We start from the raw sequence: 16,009 nt of genomic DNA, 5'->3' as shown, positions 1-16,009 counted from the left end.
ATGTGTGAATACGGGGTAAAAGGACGGGTATGAGCGAGGTAGAGTACCTGAGCAGCAAGAGCATCCTTCTCCTGGAGCACCGCCTCCAAAGGGGCCCGAAGTTCTCCCAACTCTTTATCTCCACGGGCACAACGAGCCTCCGAGTTTTGTAGCTTTGAAGCAATGTTCTTACGCTCCTTCTCGTGGCAAAAATGTTCCATGCGGAGCCGAATAATGGCATGGTCATATATCTCCTTACACTGCGGCACAATGGGAAAGTTAAGAAATAACGCTTGAGGATGAAAATAAATACGCAAGGGAAAACTATCACCAGCTGCATGGACTTCTAACGGTGCAAGAAATATCAAGATCAGCCCTGTCGATTACGCCATCAAAAATGTTGACAATAAAATCTCCCCCTTTGGGAGGAGTCCCGGTTGTGATGCTGATCATCCTTTCGGCATCCCTCAACTCCCCTGATGAATACAGAAAGTTCTAAATAAGGCGTTCGGTTCGCCGATTTCTCAAATTGGCAACCCACTTTCCTGGAAGGCCCTGAGATTCGGTCCCTCATGATCAACGCCAACGGTCCTCCTACCAGAAGCTACGCCGAATTTGGCCATACGATTCGAAGCTACATCAGCATCCTCTTCGAGGACCCTCGGCTCACCAGTCCGGCCAGAGCCAACCGTTCCGGACTCAGCAGCCTCCGATCAGGGCATCTGTAAATCTCTCGCACTGGACCTTGTTCTCCTCCTCAACGGACGATATCAGGATTTGACTCGGAGGTTAGAGCAGCAGTCCCGTTAGGTTGGGCAACGTCTGCCTTACTTTTCCTTTTTTGTTCATACCAGGCATTAAGGCCTCTGCTTCACCATTAGGGCGCAGCCTCTTCTGCATATTCTCGCTAAGACCTGCACCAGTATAATAACCGTGATACGTTTTTGCTAAGGGCTCGGAAGGAAACACAAAATGCGAAGCGCAGGCGGTAAAGGATTCTCACCATGATTCTTGGCCACCCAATGCTCCTTAGCCAGGACGGTCCAAGACCGAACGTGGTACGGGAACTTCTCGCTCAAATGCCTGATCCATCCCGACAAATCTGGGACCACCTCCGGATGCCAAACAACGACTGCAGAAAGCACAAAGAGGTTATTATGATGAACAAAAGAGTAGTCGAGAAGCGGTTAAAGGGAAATTCTCTTACATCGGGCATTCCACTCCTCCGGAAAGGGCATTCTCTAGGCCGGGATGATGTTCGAGGTCCTCACCCGGATAAGCCTGCTCATCCATCCTCAGTCTTTCCCCTCATTAACACTCGTGAAAAATGATTTTTTGGACTGGTGGCGGAGCTTGATTAAGCCTCGATACAGCTGAGGGCGGTACAGTCTGATCAGATGGTTAAGGGTAAAAACCTCACCTTCAACCCTTCAATGAAATGTCTAAGCATTAACATTATCCTCCAAAAAAGATGGGTAGATCTGACCAAGTGTCACCTGGTATCGGGTGCAGAAGTCAAGAATAACCGGGTCGATTTCCAAGGGAGGAGACTCGACGGATTTATCAGGGCCCAGGGCTAATGGGTAAGTGTACATACAAATGAAGCCAGCCTTGAAGTCAGTAATATTATCGTTGGGGTTGGGAATCACTTCCTCCACTACCTTGCTCCATCGGCAGTCCTCCTTCACATTGTTAATATCGGTCACGACGCTCACGTATCGAGACATATGCTCACACCGGCCCGGCGTAGATGAGGGAGTCTTGATGTCAAAATCTTTCGACGTATCAACATCGTGTTGGGTACATTATTCTAAAGTGGGAACCAATCTGTTTTCTCCCTCAAGTAATCGGGACGACGATGCAGTGTCGTTCCGTCGGGAAACCGTCCTAGAAGTCCAAGCCATGTAAAATGGTAAAAATCCTTCTGTGAAAAGAGGAAAGGGTGTCAAATAACAAAATTCTGACTCGCATGCTTGTATAAAGGGTGAAGATGGGAAGTATCTAGCAACTAGTGCATTTATAGGAATCGCTGGGGAAGCAGAAGAGACGAGCCGATGGCACTTCGTGGGTTTCTCTATTACCGCATCTGACGGCGGCCCTGCACAGTTCTATGGGCATGGCATTTAATGCTCTTAGATAGTTGACGTCATGGAAATAATGGCCTTGAGATGATAATTCAGTATCGTTTCTTATTACTTCATTCTAGGAAACGCGGAGACTATTTGTATGCAGTGAAATCAGGGGGGTCTATTTCCCGCCGTTAAGGTACATTCGGGAAGTCATGTCAGCATCTCGACGCCATAGGATTACGATCGAGCTCCCTCCCTAGAGGATCGTCCGAGACCCAGTAGAGACTCCGAGGATAAGGAATCTGTCCGCGACCCAACGGAGGTTTCGAAGACGGGGGATTCCCGAGGCAAGCGGCTACAGTCGATAGACACTAATACCATGCCTAGTTGTCCCATACCCATGTCTTTACATGCAATACACTTTGTACTATATGGTATTCCCTCTCCTATATAAGGGGAATCCATGCCACTTTGTAAAGGGCTTATGTTGCTCCATTTTCTCCACGAATGCAATAATATCTCTCTCTCTCTTTCTCTTTTCTTTCTAACTTGTTTGTTCTCACTAGCCCGAGGCCACCTTATATCCATCGTTCTTTTACTTGCTCTTCATTATATAGCTCAGTATTGGCCGTAAAAAAGTCTTGTTTGATTATATACTTAGTTGTTATCCCATTCCCGATTATCCCTGATAGCTCGAACTCGACCCTGTCATCGACCCCGAGGTCCCCCATCTACCAGACCTACACCCGGGCAGCAGGCCCTTTGGTTCAAATACTATCTTGTTTTAGCTTGTGTTCCATCATTAAACTTTATATTATTAGCATCAACTACTCTAGGAACTAGCTCGGGAATAGATCACGTATTTTGAGAATCCCATTTACAAATTTAATTGTTGTTACAATTTTCACGGTAAACATTATCTTTCCGTAGAAGCAGACCATGGTCAACTGCTTAAGGACCACATGTGTGGTCGAGCGTCTGCAGAAGAGATCATTGTCCGACGAAGAAGTTTTGTCCACATAAGCGAAAATTCCTAGGCTTAATAAAAAGCCGCACCTATGATGGATTTCTGCCGAAGTGGCTATTGGTCTGCAAAAGCGAAATAATTGGGCAGAAAAGGGCTGGATCAAGGGTGTTGTTCCATTTTTTTACTTATTGAGTTATAGAGCTTGGTTTTGGGTGATTTTGCAAGAGATTTTTAAGGAGTTCATCGGTGTAAGTATTTTTTACTCGGATTTGATTATTATTCATAAACTCATCATTATTTTTATCATTTAATTATTATTTTGAGTTGAAAAAATTGGGAAATGTTGTGAAAACTAACTAAACTATAAATTGAGAAGTTGAAGGTCATTTTGAGGTCAAAATTGGATAATTTTAGTATGTTTAGTCTCGTTATTGAGTGGGTGTTAAGATTTTGTAAGTTCGGTCAGGTTCCAAGATGCGGGCTTGGGGTTGACTTTTTTAGCTGACTTTTTGATTTTCTTTAAAGCTTGCAACTTTATTATCCTAAATAGTTTCCTATGGTTTGTACTTATAGTATTAGGTTATTTTGGATAGATTTGAGCCGTCCTTGTTTTCTTTCATTATTAATCATTTATTTGACATTTTTAATACTTTATCCACCTCTTACTTGTTATTTTGCTCTTATATGCCTATGTTTATGTTATTGCCTTCCTTGTTTTCTTGTTACTTCTTTAATTGCTTAACTACTTACTTGAAGTTATTATTTCATGGAATTTCTTCTTGTTTAGTTATTGGTGTTGAAGTTGTAAAAGTTGTTATCACTTTAAGGCGAAGTTGTTAATTGTTTGGATATCATTCTTGTTGAGCTATTCACCATTATTTTTTTATTGTCGAGACTCTTGTACACATTGTGGTTGATCCATGGGTTATTTGTTGTGGAACCCATTGGTATTATTGATTCTTTTGACAAGTTGTGGCATTTGAGTATTTATGGTGAGATTTGTGATTATGTGGTGATATTGATGTACATGCAGCGATATAAAGATATGGGTTAACGTGCATGCTGCGACATAAGGTGGGATCTATGTGTGTGTTGCTAGTAAGGGAATTACTTGAAGGCACGCGTCGACATAAGGTGGGCTAAAGTGCATATAGCCATTTCAAAAAAAAATCAAAACTATCTAAATGTAAGGCTCACGTGGCTGTTTAAGGAAATATTGTGATTGTGATTGTGAAATGAGATTTTGAGGTAGTACCTCGGTTGTTATTCTTGTTGTTATCTCTCATTTATCTCACTTGTATTTTTCCACTTTGTTTTCTTAATGTTCTTATTCCGGACCCCCCCCCCCAAAGATAAGGTGCGTAGTTAAAAATCTGGCTATAAGGTCAGGAAGGGTACTTATGTCTCACGACCCAAAACTCAACCCGTCGTGACGACGCCTATCATGGGACTAGGCCAGCCTTAAACAAACGCAATCCGATACCATAGTGTAAATATTAAAAATCATTTGCTGAAAACTTTCATCATTTTCAAAACAAATTGTTAAAGACATAAAAGAAAGATTTATATTACGATACAATCATCCCAAAACCATGGTGTCACGGAGATCATGAGCAACAACAACAACAACAACAACAACAAAAAACCTAGTTTGATCCCAACAAGTGGGGTCTGGGGAGGGTAGTCTGTATGAAGACCTTACCCCTACCTAATGCACGTAGAGAGGTTGTTTCCAATAGACCCTCGGCTCAGGAAGAGCAAAAAGAAGAAGAGGAAAGCAAGGGATAAAGAAAGATGGAAGATAAAAGAAAAAGAGAGAGATAAAGTATAAGTGGTACAAAATAATAGCAATAGGGAATATAATACCTGAGGCGAACAAAACCACATAACATAGTAAAAATCTCATAATATGAAGGGACATACATACTACTAGGACTATCGGTGAACAACTATAAACTACCTACTATCCTTCTACCTTAATCCTCGACATCCACACACTCCTATCAAGGGTCATGTCCTCAGTGAGCTAAAGCAACGCCATGTCCTGCCTAATCAAATCTCCCCAATACTTCTTAGGCCTACCTCGACCTCTTATCAAACTCCCCATGGCCAACCTCTCACACCTCCTTACATGAGCATCAATACTTCTTCTCTTAACATGTCCGAACCATCTCAACCTCGACTCCCGCATCTTGTCCTCCACGGAGGCTACTCCCACTCTATCCCGGATATCTTCATTCCTATTCCTATCTCTCATGGTACACCCACACATCCATCTCAACATCCTCATCTCTGCTACTATCATCTGCTGCATGTGGGAGTTCTTGACTGGCCAACACTCAGCCCCATACAGCATAGACGGTCAAACTACCACCCAATAAAACTTACCCTTAAGTCTTAATGGCACATTCCTATCACAAAAAACACCAGAAGAGAGCCTCCACTTCATCCATCCTGCTCCAATGCGATGCATGACATCATTGTCAATCTCCCCGTTACCCTGGATAATAGACCCGAGATACTTAAAACTCGCTCTCTTGGGGATAACTTGAGCATCAAGCTTAACCTCTATATCTGCATCATGGGTCCCACCACTGAACTTGCACTCCAGTATCCTGTCTTGGTTCTACTCAGTTTGAATCCTTTAGACTCCAAGGTTTGTCTCTAAACCTCCTGTTGATACCCAATTTTTCCCTATATATTTTCAATATGCAAAATAACTTCAAAATAGCTTATGGATGCATATATAAGTATGTCCAAATGTTTTATTATTTTTCCTTAATTTTTAAAAGTTTTTAAATCAATTTATTTCCCCTTTTATCCATTAAAAAACCAATAATTATTTCCAAAATTATTATTTTTGGTGATTCATTCATTGGAATTTTATATGTATGCTAAAATATAGCTAATGTAATTTTTTCATATTCTTACAAATTTATTTAGTATTTTAAAGCAAAATTGCATATAATTACAATATTAGCCTCTTTTAGGATTTAATTGCATTTATATTCATATAATTAAGTCCAGTATTTTTAAATTGATAATTATATGTTATAAATCATTTTAGTACTTTCAATTTATTTCCAGAAATTAATTTACTATTTTTATAATTTTAAAAAGAGAAAACTAGCTATTTAATGATAGCCCAATTTCATTTCAATTGTAGCCTAATTTGAACCCCAAATCAGACCCAATTCCCCCGGCCCAATTTTGTTTAAACCTGACCCCTAACCCAACTAAACTGACCCAACCCGGATCCCCACCAAACCCCGTTAATCCTAGCCGTTGATCATTTAGATCAATGGCCATTATACGCCCTTTCCTTTTTTAACCCTGAACGGCCCCTAAACCTAAATCATTTCTCTACACCCACTGCCTTTGAATCCCTTTTCCTTCTCAATTCTCTCTGAAACTTAACACGAACCATAGCCTCCGCCATCAAACTACACCCTAATCCACCCTAATACATTCCTAATCTATGGCCCCTCATGATCATTTGAGATATGTATCAGCCTCCGATGACTCTTGGGTGTTTATTTCTATGGTTTCATGGCCAGTCCTCAAAGGAATCTGGTCCATCCTTGCTCGACTGGTGTTCATGGCTTTTCTCCGGCCATCCACGACCTTTCTCCGGCCATTCATGGCCTTTCAAGGCACGCCCTTGACTTTCCTAGTTAGATCGAAAACATTCAAGGACTTTCTCACCTTTTCTGGGTTTTTCGAAACCCTAATCTTTTAGATCTTTTGATTTTCTTTCTGATCTACTTTAGATCTATATTTACTATGAATGTTTTAAGTGTTTTTCTCGAAAGGTCTTCAGCTTTTCTTTCAAAATGACTTTTCGTTAAGGTTTTCCATTATGTTTTTCAAAAGATCTCTTCTCCGATTTTTAATGTTGTTTGTGATTCTGCTATGTTTTGCTCATGCTATTCTTCTGTCTGAATCAGCATGTTGAAAACTCTAATTTCTTTTAGGTCTCATCCGAGTTCTGAGACTGTTTGGTTTAAATGTTTACTAGTTTGATTAAGTTCTTCGTTCTTGTTTGACTTATTAGATTCTGAGTTTTACTATCTTTTAAACTCGATTATTATGGAAAACCCTAGGTATTTTGGATTGAGATTGTTTGTTTGAAAGTATACTTTACTCGATTACAGGTTCCCTATTTCAGACTCTCTTTTCTTTATGTGACTTATCCGATTCTGTGTTTTTCTCGACTATTGTTGAAACCCTGACTTCTCAAAAGGTTTCCTCACTTGTTGTTGTGAGACCTTTACTTGTTTTCTGATTCTCTTTACCTGTTGCTATGATTTCTTCACTGTTGATTCTATATGACTACCTAACATACTTGACTATTATGCTTCGAATATTTTTCTTACTACTAAATCCTATGCTTATTTCTGCTAAACTTGCATGTTGTTTCTTCTGCGAATGATCTTGGCCTCGCATGTCTGATGCTTCTGTTCACTCTATTTATATAATGATTGATCTTCCTTGATTGATCTTTATATTGAGATTGATTGCAAAAAGTTTTCTTACGAGCCTTAATTTCTACTCATCTGTTTAAAGCTAATTGATTTATTTCCTTTACTATGATATTTTATCTTACTGAATTTTTTTCAAAATAAGCATATTTTTCGTACTTAGACTCGATTGTTTCCTTCATGCTTTCACTGCCCCTTTTATGGCAATAATCAATCTGTTTCCAAACTGATTTTCTTTCCTTAATTAGACATGTTGCTACCCGTTAAACAATGATTCCTTAATTAAAGGAAGTCACTTGTGGTAATTGATTCTGACTTGTGATTGTTTCCATGTTTGTGTTAGAACTTTACTTATTACCTTATTCTTCACCTGTTTTCAAAACTATAAATACTTACCCTCTTTTCTTGCAAAAAAAACGAACCATCTGAGTTCAGAACACACACTTCACTCAAAACTCTCTCTCTTTTTCCTATTACTACTTGTGCTACTACTTTGTCTAGCCAGTTGAAATCCAAGGCTAGGCTGTGGAAATTTGCTTACTTTTTCTTTATGCACTTTACTTCTTACTGGTATGTCCTAGTTAATCTACAAGCATCAACAACAACATGTTTCCTTAGCTGTTTCAGTTTCCTTCACTCTTGCCTGCATCTGCTTATGTTTATGCAATCAAGTTATATTACTAAGCATGCTATAATCTGCTCCCTCCCCTTCTAAATTAATGTTTTCCCTTATGCATGTACTTTTTCAGTCACTTGTTATATGATTTGCTGACTTATGAATCCCAAACCCCCATATCCTCCTATGTGCTTGTGTTCTCTATCTTGTTTGTGGGCATGCCGGCATCATCTGTTGTTGTGCATGTTCCAAACCTGACCCCTTTTGTGCAATTACTGATTTTGTGTAATTTAAGTTTTACTACTACTTTTTTCAAATCACCCTTACCCCTTACTATTCTCAAACCAGTTTTAAATAAATCTCTGTTTCTGCACATTCACTATACTCTTAGAACTTAGGTTCTGCCCCTCTTGTGTGAGCCTTGCCTTGGGACCCTTGAGCTTCCTCTAAACTTGGACACATAAAGGCTGGCCCTTCCATATTACACTCATCTCTATCTGGTTATGCAAACCTGGGTGTAAGTACTGCACGGGGTCCCTTGAGACCCTTAGGGAACTTTGACACACCTAGGTCTAAGAAAGGCTTTGAAACAAGTGGTACTTGGGGTGGTTTATTCTATAGCTCAGAGAAGAAGTCAAGAATCAGGCTTCCTATGTTTGTAAATTCCATTTTTGCACTTTTCTAATGTAATTCAGTATTTGGTCTGTAATAATTTGTAATAAATATTGGGGTAGGCTAGTAAAGAGGGGAAGGGTAATTATGCATGTTTTGCTATTATAAGGGTAGAGAACATATCTATAGGATTTGTTTCTTTAAATTCTGCATGTTTTAATTCTGCATTTAGATAACATGCCTATAGGACCTGTTTTAAATTCTGCATGTTTTATTACCACACTTAGACACCATGCCTATAGGATCTAAACAGCTATAATCAAACATCATGTTCATAGGTTAAAATCTGTATTTTTCATAGAAATCATGCCTATTGGAATTTCAAGTAAATCCTGCCTACTTCGTTTCAAGTTCAACTAGATAACATGTCTATAGGAATTAAAAAATCAACAATAATAGAGATCAAGCCTATAGGATGTGAAACTAGCCTAGTTTAAAATCATTTTGACTCGTACTGTTTTGAATTAGTCTTAACAACCTACTCATTTTATTAATACGGTTTAGAAAGCATGCCTATAGGATCCCAAATCGCTCGATTAAAACTGTCACTATTTTGCTACACTCCTAATCGGTAATAGGCATCATGTTTATAGGATCTCACCAAACACACTTAGGCTAGCCTTAGGTGATAACAACAAAACTGAATCCGCCTTTGTTACTTAGTAACTGCTACAACCAGCAGGCAGGCCTGATTCGAACTTCTTATCTGAGTTATGCAATAAATTAATATGCTTCAACAACTAAAACTCCCCTGTCTTAGTATTTTAAATTATGACGCTAAATGTGCTTGACTCGTGCTATTTATGTGCTTTACTTGATGAGGTATATATGAGCCTCTTAGTTGCTTACATGTTTCCCCTAATATGTAGTCCTATGTGTTTTAAATGTCGCCTTAGTCTTTTTACCTTTAAAAAACCTAAGAGTCAGCCTAAAATGCTCCCTCTTATAGGAATAGTAGTCCTAAATTCCTCCGGGACTGATAGGAATGGGACGGGTAATAGCATACAATAGAGGTCGAGACCAATCCGCGCTTTAATACCTTAACGGGGTGGGAAGGGTAGATATGGATATGATGACCGGTGCGCTAATACCACGTGTATCCCCTCTTCTGAGGAGTGTCATACCGGGTATCACATTGATGTGATCCCTATTGTAAATAAACCTAGGACCCCCCCCCCTTCCTTTCCTTTTCTTTTCTTATATTCTCAAGTATTTGTAGAACTATGACTTCTCTTCAAAATTCGTCTTTTAATAATTGCTCTTTCAAGATCTTATGTGTTTAAACTCAAATCCCTACTATTTGAGCCTATACTTGTCTATGTGCTAATTGTACAAAATCACAAAACTGCCTGGCCGGGAACCACACTAGTGGATCCTGAGGGGTGCCTAACACCTTTCCCTTAGGATAATTTCAAGCCCTTACTCTATCTCTGGTTATCAAACTAACTTAGAAGTGAACCTTATAGGTGTCCTAATGCACCTTAAATCATTAGGTGGCGACTCTTCAAATGCAATACCCATTTCCCAAAAGGAATGAGTTGTCCTATACCCAAAATGTCATAAACCCGATTTTTCGATGCAAAGAGGGAAAAAGGGGGCGCGACAGCATGGTGACTCTGTTGAAGACTCTAGGCTTTTACCACTTCAGATTGTTCTTGTGAATTTGTACCTCTTTATGTGAAATTACTTGTTTAATTCCTTTAAGCATTTAATTTCTTTTCAAAAAGCAAAACTGACTTATCTTTTTCGTTTCTTTCCTTTATTACAGCTTTATATTATGTAACTGCTGTATTTATCGCTTTCTTATCGTGCAAATATGTGCCAACATGTTTTTAATTATTCCATAATCATGTTCAACATCATACTCCACTTGTGCCAAACAAATACTATAGCAACTCTTATATTTGCCTTTGACGGTTCTGTTGCCTTCCCCTTGAGTTGTCTTCTCAAGGGTACCAGTCTAAAACCCCATAGAAACCATTACTCTATTCAAATTGTGCATGCATCATGGTCGAACCTAGCCGGGTCAGTTATGTTGTCCACATAATGATCCTTTAAGATAGCCTTGTCCAATGTCCACTAGGTTTCTCTAAACCCAAACGGACATCATCACGTTTTGTGCATTTATTTGGAGAACAAAATGCTTCATGCTTATTGTTGTTATTAAATAGTCGAGTTTGGTGGGGGTAAGGGCCTAACCCTTTTGTTTTGTAGAAAATGAAGCATGAATTCCCTAGATTCGGCATGGTCACCAACATCCACCCAAGACTGCTAAGCTGGTGGAAAGATCTTCACTCTAATGATCAAACCCTTGTCCAAAAATATCTAGGAAATCCACCATCCCTTCTGGAGATCCAACCTAACAACAAGATCATAGAAGCTGCCACACTGTTTTGGGATTGTTAAAGGGCTGTGTTCCGTTTTGAGGACATCGAAATGACACCCTTTCTAGAGGAGATAGGAGGATTGGCCCGTCTCGCGTGGGAAACGTCGGGTCTGCTTATGCCTGAAAACTGCCAAGGCAAGCGTTTCCTCAAAATGATGGGTTTGAAGAAAAATCCAGAATTGACATGCCTGAAGGAATCCTACATCCCTCTTGACTATTTGTATGAAAGGTATGGTCACAGCAAATCCTACCGTACCTACCCTAACGAGTTTTCCATCACATCCTTGGGGCACATCCATCGTAGGGTTTTCGTCTTCATGTTTTATTTTCTGGGCCTGATTGTATTCCCAATGAAGAAAGCAAGAATCCATACCAGACTGGCTATGGAAAATAAGACCCTAATGGAAGGGATTGGTGGGCAGCCTTTCAACATCGTGCCCATGATCATTGCCGACATATATCGAGCCTTAGAGAAGTGTCAACGAGGAGCAAAATACTTTGAAGTCTGCAATTTATTACTTCAACTTTGGCTCATGGAACATCTCCAAAGAGGCGAATACCGACAAGAGACTTAGCGAAGGAACTGGGATGATCACATCACTTTCCATTATCCGAAGCGAATGAATTACATCCCTGATATGTTCACTCAACCGGAGGATACCAAAGGATGGGTGGAGCTATTTGATAATCTGGTTGAAGAACAGGTTCAATGGATGTTTGAGTGGTTTCCGACTGAGGAGTTCATCGCCCGATCCAGAGATGCACCTTTCCTGATATTGATCGCTCTGAGGGGAACATATCCTTATGACCCTCTCCGAGTAGTGAGATAAGCTGGTATGAAGCAGGTTATGCCCAGGGTCGACAAGATGAGTCATTTCTGGGCTAACTTCCAGAATGGTGATAGTCCTTACAAGTGCCAAGCTCAGCATATGTGGCACTGCAAGATCATAATGGGGAGAGATACCATCGAGCCAGACAGGTATTATGCTGGTTGCGGTCCTTTCTACTCCGGTTGGTTGGAAGACAATCATGATGGTCTGGGCCAGCAAGGGTTTGCTCGAGGTCACAGGATTATAGATGAAATGGCCAAGGCACACGTCAAATACAACCAACTACGCAAAAGGATCCGGGAGTACGAAAGCGAACATCGCGAGATACAAGAGTCCAACCAGAAGCTGATTGAGGAATGGAAGGACATGGCTATTAGTGCCAATAAGAGACTAGGATACTTGGAGCGAGGCATAGTGGAATTTGAGAGAAAGTTTCTCAAAAGGGTTGAAGATTGTCAAAATGCTGAAGGGACCGAAGGTAGACACCTGGCCAGAGCATACCTGTTGTTGGGACTTCGCGAGTTGGGGAAGCTGTTCAACGGAGCCAAGGATGCTGAATCTGGGAAAGTTCCTTCAGGGACCAAGTAGATAGGAGTTTATCTTTTCGCTTTATAAAATGTAATAAGGCCAATGGCCATTAGTGACTTTTTATTTCCTATTTGTTTAGTGTCGGTTTGGGATTCGTCTTATTTTTATCAATGAAATGAGGAATTTAGCATTCTAAGTTCTCCAAATTAATTTGTCGCTAGGCCTACCTCAGGCACAAAGAAGTCCCCAAATTAGGACGCATTTTACATTCCCGCACTATATGTTCAAATACTGCAATACTTTTATGATCCTAACTAACTTGGTTACCTTTTTTGTTTTTGTCTTTATTATTCCCTTTCCCAAAAGTTAGTTCGTACACTCTGGCAACATCATCCTATTCTACGAGATCCAGGGGACCTCCGCCCACTCTTCATCTTAGTCTTGTCAAAAACAAGAACTAAGGCAAAATAGATGATTTGAACAACGTCAGAAAGGAGAATTCAATTGAACGGGTAGAGGCCGCCAATGGCCATGGTACTCAGGTTCATAAGGAGAATGTATCCCAACTTGAACAGAAATTTTTGAGATTCCAAGAAGTGCTCGATCAGGTTCAAAATCTGGCAAGCCTGTCATTTTCCCTCAGCACCCCAGATCACCTTTCCCAATACTCAAAACCCTACACCGCCTCAAAATATCCCAAAGCAACAGAATCATCCTGCTCCTCATACTATTCCACCAAAGACCCAATGCAACACATGCCATAACCCAAACAACACTCCACTACTCAATCTAGAACTCCAAACCTCCACAAATGACCTCTTTCACACCCACCATAACACCCCCATCTACGTGAAGACCATGCCACACTCCACCCAATCTATCTCAAGCACACCCGAGTATGATAAAAAAGACTTGTTTATCAAAAACCTGGCTGAGGAGCTTAAGAAATTAACTAGCCAGATTCAGGGCATTGAGGGAAGCAAGGGAATTGAAGGGATGAACTATGAGGACCTCTATATACAACCTGATGTCGAACTGCCAGAGGGGTACAAACCTCCTAAATTCGAGATGTTTGATGGTACGGGTGATCCAAGGATCCATTTGAGGACGTACTACGACAAGCTAGTTGGAGTAGGGAAAGACGAGAGGATCCGCATGAATCTGTTCATGAGGAGATTTAAAAAAGATACGTTGTCCTGGTACATCAGCCAAGATCCAAAGAAGTGGTCAAGCTGGGTAAGCATGGCATCCGACTTTATGGACAGGTTCAGGTTTAACACAGAGAATGCTTCGAATGTGTTCTATATTCAGAATCTAAAGAAGAAGCCTACAGAAATGTTTTGTGAGTATGCTACTCGCTGGAGGTCCGAAGCTGCTAAGGTCAGATCCACCTTAGAGGAGGAATAGATGAATGAATTCTTTGTCCGGGCTCAGGACCCACAGTATTATGAACGACTGATGATGATCTAGAGCCACAAGTTCTGTGACATTATCAAACTGGGTGAAAGAATTGAATGGGGTATCAAAAGCAGAATGGTTACAAACTTCGAGGCCTTGCAAGCTACAAATAAGGCCTTGCAGTTTGGTGGTGTGTCCAAGAAAAGGGACGTAGGGGCCATAATGGTTGCACAGAGGACCAAATCTTCCCTCAAATACCAAAATTACCCATCACCTCACTCATATATCAGCCAACTCCGAACTAACAAACACTCTCACCCTCCTACCAAGATCCACCACCACCTTATCAATCACCTCCACCTCCCACATATCAGCCTACTTCACCCAGATACTCCCAAGATGCACATGTCTACCAAAACTTCAATGCTCAACCATCCTACTATCAATCACCTCCTGCACGCCAAAACGTCCCTAGACCCCGACCCAATTTTAACCGCAGACCTCCAAAATAATATACAGCCATCGCCGAACCCATTGACCAGTTGTATGAGAGACTCAAATCCGCTGGTTATATCACCCCCATCCCTGCTGCAACACCTGAGAACCCATCTCAGTGGGTTAACCCAAACAAATCTTGTGAATACCACTCCAGCATAAAAGGGCACACCATCGATAAATGTCATTCTTTGAAAGACAAGATCCAGTCCTTATTGATAACAAGATTATTATGGAAAAGGAACCCACTCCAAATGTCCGCAATAATCCTATGCCAGACCATAAGGGTGGAGGTATTCACATGATTGAAATAGAAAATGATAAGGATCTCGAGGGATCAATCGGGTTGATCGTAGAAGGTGATGACCCAAAGAAGCCAATAGTTACTCTCAATCCAATCATAGTCCAGATTGAACCATTTGAGGATGCTGAAGTGAACTTGTCTGTACCACTTGAATTTGAAGCAACATCGTCCGCTAAGATGCTAGCCCCAATTGAGGCCGAATTCGTGTCTCCGGCAAATGCACCCACGCCGTTTGAAGTTGCAGTTTTACCACCCAAGGCATGTGCTCCGTTCGGATTAAGGATAGCCACACCGATCCTAGTGGCAATGTCGAACATGGCAACATTCCATACAAAGGTTGTACCTTGGTATTATACAGCCTAGGTGAGGAGGAAAGGCAAGGTCAGGTTCGGAGAGACTGTTGCAGCACAGGGTATGACAAGAACTGGTAGAGTCTATACCTCTGAACATCTAGTCGAGTCGAGCAAGCAGGCCTCCAACCAACCACCCGCCATTGAGACAGGTCCAGACGACCTTTGGAGAAAGATACAAGCTAAGGAATACTCGGTCATCGACCAGTTGAACAAAACACCGGCGCAAATCTCCATTCTTGCTTTCCTACAAAATTCTGAGGCACACAAGAATGCTCTGCTAAAGGTGTTGAGTGAAGCATATGTACCAAGCAACATCTCCGGTGGGGAAATGGCTAACATGGTAGGACAACTGTTGGAGATCCATAAGATCACCTTTCATAAGGACGAGCTACCACCTGAAGGTTGGGGGCACAACAAGGCACTGCACATTACAGTACAATTCAAGGACTATTTTATCACCATGATCCTGATCGATGGAGGTTCCAGTCTCAATATTTGTCCACTGGTAACACTTAAGAAGTTGGGTAAGGGACTACACGAGATAAAGGATGGAGCAATCAATGTGAAAGCTTTCGATGGTTCTCAAAGGTCTACCATTGGTGAGATTGTCCTATGCTTGCAAATGGTACCAACATGGTTCAATGTCGATTTCCAGGTGATAGACATGCAAGCATCTTACAACATGCTGTTAGGGCGGCCATGGATTCATTCTGTTGGGGACGTAGCATCAACACTGCATCAGCTAGTAAAATTCGAATGGAATCACCAAGAGGTGATCATTCACGGCAACGGTAGCAACCCAAAATACAGTCGCCAGACCATTCCGGCAATCGAAGGAAGAAGGAAGTTAGGTGGAGAGACTTACCACCACATTGAACGGGTAAATGTTGTTGACAAAGACAAATGGCGGGATAACAAAATCGAGAATATA

The sequence above is a fragment of the Nicotiana sylvestris genome, chromosome 8, assembly GCF_000393655.2.
Source record: "Nicotiana sylvestris chromosome 8, ASM39365v2, whole genome shotgun sequence".
Lineage (NCBI taxonomy): Eukaryota > Viridiplantae > Streptophyta > Magnoliopsida > Solanales > Solanaceae > Nicotiana > Nicotiana sylvestris.
The sequence above is the reverse complement of the archived record's forward strand: the minus strand, read 5'-3'. Positions refer to the sequence as shown.